General features: G+C 36.4%; 1 pseudogene; it reads right to left on the reverse strand.

The window, feature by feature from the left end:
* Positions 1-573: 573 nt before the first annotated feature.
* LOC145661070 (glucose dehydrogenase [FAD, quinone] pseudogene) lies at positions 574-5192 on the reverse strand (annotated as a pseudogene).
* Between the last annotated feature and the right edge of the window lie 730 nt (positions 5193-5922).

A 5922-nucleotide genomic window follows, 5' to 3' on the forward strand; every position in this document is an offset into this window, starting at 1 on the left:
AACATATCTGGGAGGGACATCGGAGTGGAAAACGATATCATAGGTCTGATCTACTTGTTCCCTCTCTAGCATCGTTGCTGGTTATAACCAAACTCTAAATAAGGACCAAACGCTAAATCAACTCTTAGGAAGAAAATACACAAATTTTAGCATAACTTTTTTTTTTATTTAGAGTCATATCAATCTGTTTTGAATCGTGTGGTAATGATTAACAATACGCTTAATGATAATTAACAATACAATTACCGTACTTACCATTATTAGTTTTTGAGTTAGTGATTATCTGAAATGTTTACTTGGTTTACAGGCTCTATTCAGTTTATCAGGTCTATCGTGTCGAACTGATTGTATGGTTTTATTTGTTCGATTGTATCTATCGGTTGAAATAGCTTTATCAAGTGAAATAGTACCACCGTTTGACTGGCTCGACTTAAATCTGTTGGATTGAACCGAATTAATAGTTTAAAAAGAGAATATCAGTGTAACGGGCAATCTAGGATCGATTCTATACACTTTCGTATTCGAATTTATATTAAGTGAATGGATATCCTGTTAATAAAACGCCTATAAACTTTATGACCATTGTGCTTTTATAAAATCCGAACCTTTCTCACCTATCATTATAGAAGGTGCATGTGTATGACCAGAGAGTATGAGGGGCATGATTGATATATCTATAACCCGTAAACCTGATACACCATGTACACGAAGTTGAGGATCGACAACTGCTGTTTTATCGTTAGAGGGACCCATCTTGCATGTGCCTGTATAATGATGTTCAACACCTGTAAAATGTTGAATACAACATATCCAATAATCCTCACTTCCGAATTCATGATGTTCGCAACCAGGTAGCTTGTCTGTGTCCAATTTTATTACGAGAGATCTGAATGCTTTTGTCTTTTCCAGTTGAATAGCTATTTTGATACCTTCAAGTAACATTTGCACATCGTATGAATGATTGAAATAATTAGCATTTATTTTCGGGTAGTCCCAAGGATTTGTAGATCTAAGGCGAATAGTTCCACGACTACGAGGATATTGGACAAGTGGAACGATGTTAAATTTGTCATAGAAGACCTGAGGTATTCTTGGTTCATTTTTATGACAATTTTTCGTTACGCTATCACACAAGGGAAACAAAGCTAATTCTATATCATTTAAGCCTTCTGGAAGATCAGAATTTTCTGTACGTAGAAAAGCAATAACACCCCCTTTAACTGGTTCCGCTAGAGGACCCCTGCGGTACATCTCATAATCAAAGTAAGCACAAGGTTTATTTTCTACCTTAGTACCACTAAGTTTAAATATGACAGCCTCGGTGGTAACGTGATTCATTAGGTTATCTCCTACACGAAGATCTTTAATAACTGGTATTCCGAATTCTTCCAAATGTTCTTTAGGCCCAATGCCAGACAACATAAGTAAGTGCGGTGACCTTAGTCCGCCTGCTGACACAATAACTTCTTTGCTTGCAAATACATTTTGTGTTTTTCCGTCTCTGTGAAACTGAACACCATATGTCTTTTTAGATTTGCTGTCTATAAGAACTTTAGTAACAAAGGAATTTGTGGAAATGTCAAGATTTTTTCTATGTTTAATTGGCCGCAAAAAGGATCTACTTGTGAAATAATTCTCTCCATTCTTGGAAGTTCTTTGCGTAAGCATGACTCCAAATTGTTCTTCGCCATTAATATCTCTAGCAGGAATGCCCATTTCTTGGAAACCTTGAAATACAGCTAACATGTTACAATCAGTATATTGGCCACGCTGGACGGGTTGATATCCTCCCTTGGCGTGATAAGGGGAATCTGCAAATTCTTCATCTAAGTTGTCCTCAGACTTGAGAAAATACGGAAGAACATTTTTATAACTCCATCCTTTGTTACCGAAAGATTCCCACAGATCATAATCCCTCCGATTTCCCCGAGTATATAACATATTGCTAATAGTTGTACTTCCACCTAAAACTTTTCCACTTTCCCACGTACAAATACGATCCTTGAATCTCAAACAAGCTCTGTCTTGTGGTTCAGTCTTATACTGCCAATCAAGATGAGAATGCCAAAGCAAGTTTCGTTTTCCAGGAACGTTGGCATCATATGGAACCTCTCCTCCAGCTTCTAGAAGCAGTACTTTCCATTTTGGGTTTTCTGACAGTCGATTGGCAACAACTGCTCCCGCCCCTCCAGCACCAACAATAATAAAATCATATTCATCCTTCAGATACTTTGTATTTTTTACTGCACTTTTCTTGAAGATGTACTGATCAGGCTTAAGAATACTTAAGAAACGGTGAGCAGAAGATGAACTGCACTCTGATTCATATGGATATAGGTTACATTGTTTTATACTGCTCCGAGAAAATCGATGTAACCAGCTTCCCTCGTTGTCGTCTGAAACGAACAAAGAAGATAAGACAGATCAAAATTACAGTATATATATCGAATGATAGATACACATTAAGTAATCAATTATTAAAATATTGACAAAAAGTAATTCTAAGAGTGCTAAGAGTTCTACAGTTTCGCCGCAGTTACTGGTAAATGGTATTGGGCCTTGTTTACGCAATGCGATTATCACGCATGTTGATGAACGTTAAGTTAAATGGTGCTATGCTATTTATGCACCGCGATAAATAAACTCATTGTTCCTTGACTCGCGTGACAATCACGTTGCATAAATAAGGATTTACACTGCAAATGATTGCTTCCCCACGCACATAGATGTTAAGTTCTTAAATATTATCTTTTTAATCACATTCAAAAGAACAAATAAACGTAAAATATATACTATTAAGTAATTCTATTGCAGAAAAAGACGTCCTTGACATACATTATTCTTTATGTACAAAACTTTATTATAAGTACATGCTACATTTACAACAGCAGCATAACGTTAGGGCCTACTAGGCCTGCAACACATGTGAATCTGTCGTGGACTGGGACGCCGCAAGCTCTCTCCTTTTCTGAATGAGAAAAGTCATATTAGGCTATGTATTAGGTCGGTTTTGTAGGATAGTCCCAAGTGTTCATTATGGGTATTTTTAAGAAGAATTTTCAAAATACTTTTTTAAATAAAAAAAGATACTAGCCTACTTTAAAAAGTGGTAAAACAGAAAATAATATTTAATAATTGCTAGAACGTTACTATTATCAACGGAAAAAAATGAATTCTGTGCCAATCCGCAAAAGTTATTGCCTATGTTAAATTTATTGCCGAAGTTTTATTTTCGGGAAACTCGGTCGATAATGCTTTGTTTAAAGTTTGTTTTATTTTTCCACTTTTTCATTACGCCAATACTTTAGTTACGTATTTAAATAATAGATAGGGCACAAACTTCCTATAAAATGAATCGGTCTTTGAAACATGCTTGAACAAATATTTTTCTTCAAATTGATCAAATCGGTACAGAATTATATGTGAACATATTTGCAATCGATTACGATATTAATACTGTTAGCCATCGAGAAGTATCATAGTGTAATTCCGAATGCTAAAACCAGATCCTAATGAAATTTACATGAGAAAATTGGAAGAGTGTGTTCTTTCAAACAAAACAATCTCCTATGTCAAAGTTATGAGAAAACACATACAATGAAGTCGCTTAATGTCGGTAATAACACTGCACCTGTTGAGGTGTTTCATGGAATAGTTCCAAAGGCTATCGTTAAATTCATTGTATAGGACCGCCAGGAAACTATGTTCTTCCAAACAAAAAAATGAACCACCAAAATCTGCGTGTTTGTGTCAAAGTTACTCGTGAACATCTCCCCCCCCCCCACATATATATATATCTAGATATATACGAGAAACATACCAAAAGTACGGGCCGTTTTCTTCTAAAGTCCACATTTTTTGTCATTTCAGGAAAGCAACTGAAGCGTCGGAGACCACCATCCTTTGTTTCTAAGCAATGCAGGTTTTGTTTACTAGTTGGCAGTATTTGAGTCACAGTGCCTGAATGAGTAAGACGTTTTTCTGATGCTGGCTGAGGACGTGGAATTTTCGGTTAAAGAGCAACAGGTAACTGGGAAATTTCTCATTGCAGCTGGACATTGTATAGCCGAGATTCATACCCAATTGGAGGATGTGTGTACTGATAGTGCTCTTGCAGTAAACACTGTTAAGAAGTAGGTGCGTGAGTTCAAAGCAGGGCGAACGAGTGTTAAGAATGAGTAGAGGTTTGGACGTCCAGAAACAGCATCGACTGATGTTAACTAGTGTTGAAAATTTCATCATGGGAAATAGGCTTGTCATCATGCAAGAGATTTATGATTCACTGGAGCTAACAATGGGAACAGTGAAACAAATAATTACAAACTAATTGGGCCTAAAGAAAGTTTCTTCCCGCTACGTTCCAGGAATGATTAATGACGATCAAAAGAGGCAAGGATTTGATTGATCAACTGTTGCAAATTTGACAGTGAGGGACGCAATTAATGGTAAAGTGTTGTGACAATGGATGAATCACAGATTCCATTGTTCAACCCAGAAGCAAAACAGCAATCGATGCAGAAGAAACATCCCCAAAAACTTTCGTCAGGGGGAATCCAATGAGAAAGTTATGTACACTATCTTCTGGGATTCCCAGCAAGTGATATTGTCCCACTCTGTTCCGAAAGGACATAAAATTACGGGTGAGTATTTTAATGATGAGCACGAAGGTTACTTCCTGTTTCGCAGAAATGCTTTATCAGTGTGCAGCGCTGCCAATTTTAATATTCCTATTTCGCAGAATCGCATGAATAGTATTGGTAGCACCTCAATATTAGAAATATTTGGCGACAGGAACAAAATACCAACATAAATCTAAAGAGATGAGGCTCGCAATAGAACCTTGTCGCACAATTGCAATCGTGATTTACTGCAACAACAAGAAATTACAAACACACAGTCTAATTAATAAAAAGTAATTTGCATTGAACAATAAAGTACATAGGTGGACTCTTAATATCACCTTCTCTTCAATGGATTCTAATTTCAATTATCCAAATGAATACATTGAGATACTGCATTAAATAACGGAATATGACCAACCTCGCCACACCCAACCTACTCTTAAAATCCGAGTACGACCCGATTCTACCAGCCGCATTCTCGGACTGTTCTTGCTTCAAAAATGGAATGAATCTGTATTCCATAGATTTATATCTACCTTCTATTAAACTTGAAATACTAAATCTTGGCATTGTTCATGTTTCTTTGGCTGTTGTTATCAAATTTGTTTCTTATTGCCCTGAAACATTAATAAAAATATAGTTAGTACAACGTAAGGAGTCAAACAAAAATCCGGTAACAATAAACTTTCAAATATTGCTGTATTTACAGGTGAAAAGTTGTATTCAGTTCGTCAACATAGTAGGCTAGGAAAACCTGTGCTGCCGGGATGTTGGGTGAATCGTCTTGTATATTTGGAAATGCATCAGGAATGTCTTCAAGAGGAACGAGTGGAAGTGCAACTGCTCTCCTGATCTTTTCCTCATATCATTACCAGTCTTGTAAACTGAAGCCAAGCAATATTTTGTACCTTTCTCCATATAGGTTGGATAAATAGAAACAAATGCGTAACGTCGCTTGCTGGAATGTTTCTCTTGTAGCGTTTATTGCCACTTGTTTAAAGTTAGTTACGAATTATTGCACTGGAAGCAACAATCTTCAGCTTTTTTCTTGATTTACTGAAGAATGGGTGTGTACAATGACCGAATTTTGCTTTACTTGCAATAGGCAGAAGGGGAGTGGAAAAAAATGTCCGAAATACTTTGCGTGCAATGTATACAACTATGAAACTAGACGTGGACAAATTTTACATGTTTCATCCATCACTATCTCTTTGTTCCTTTCACTTTACGGAGTGCTGATATACCAGCCATCTTAACTTTCTGAATAATTTATGAAATAATTTGTTTGTTACTTACAATT

This window comes from Thermobia domestica, chromosome 9 (genome assembly GCF_964235325.1).
Source record: "Thermobia domestica chromosome 9, izTheDome1.hap1.1, whole genome shotgun sequence".
Lineage (NCBI taxonomy): Eukaryota > Metazoa > Arthropoda > Insecta > Zygentoma > Lepismatidae > Thermobia > Thermobia domestica.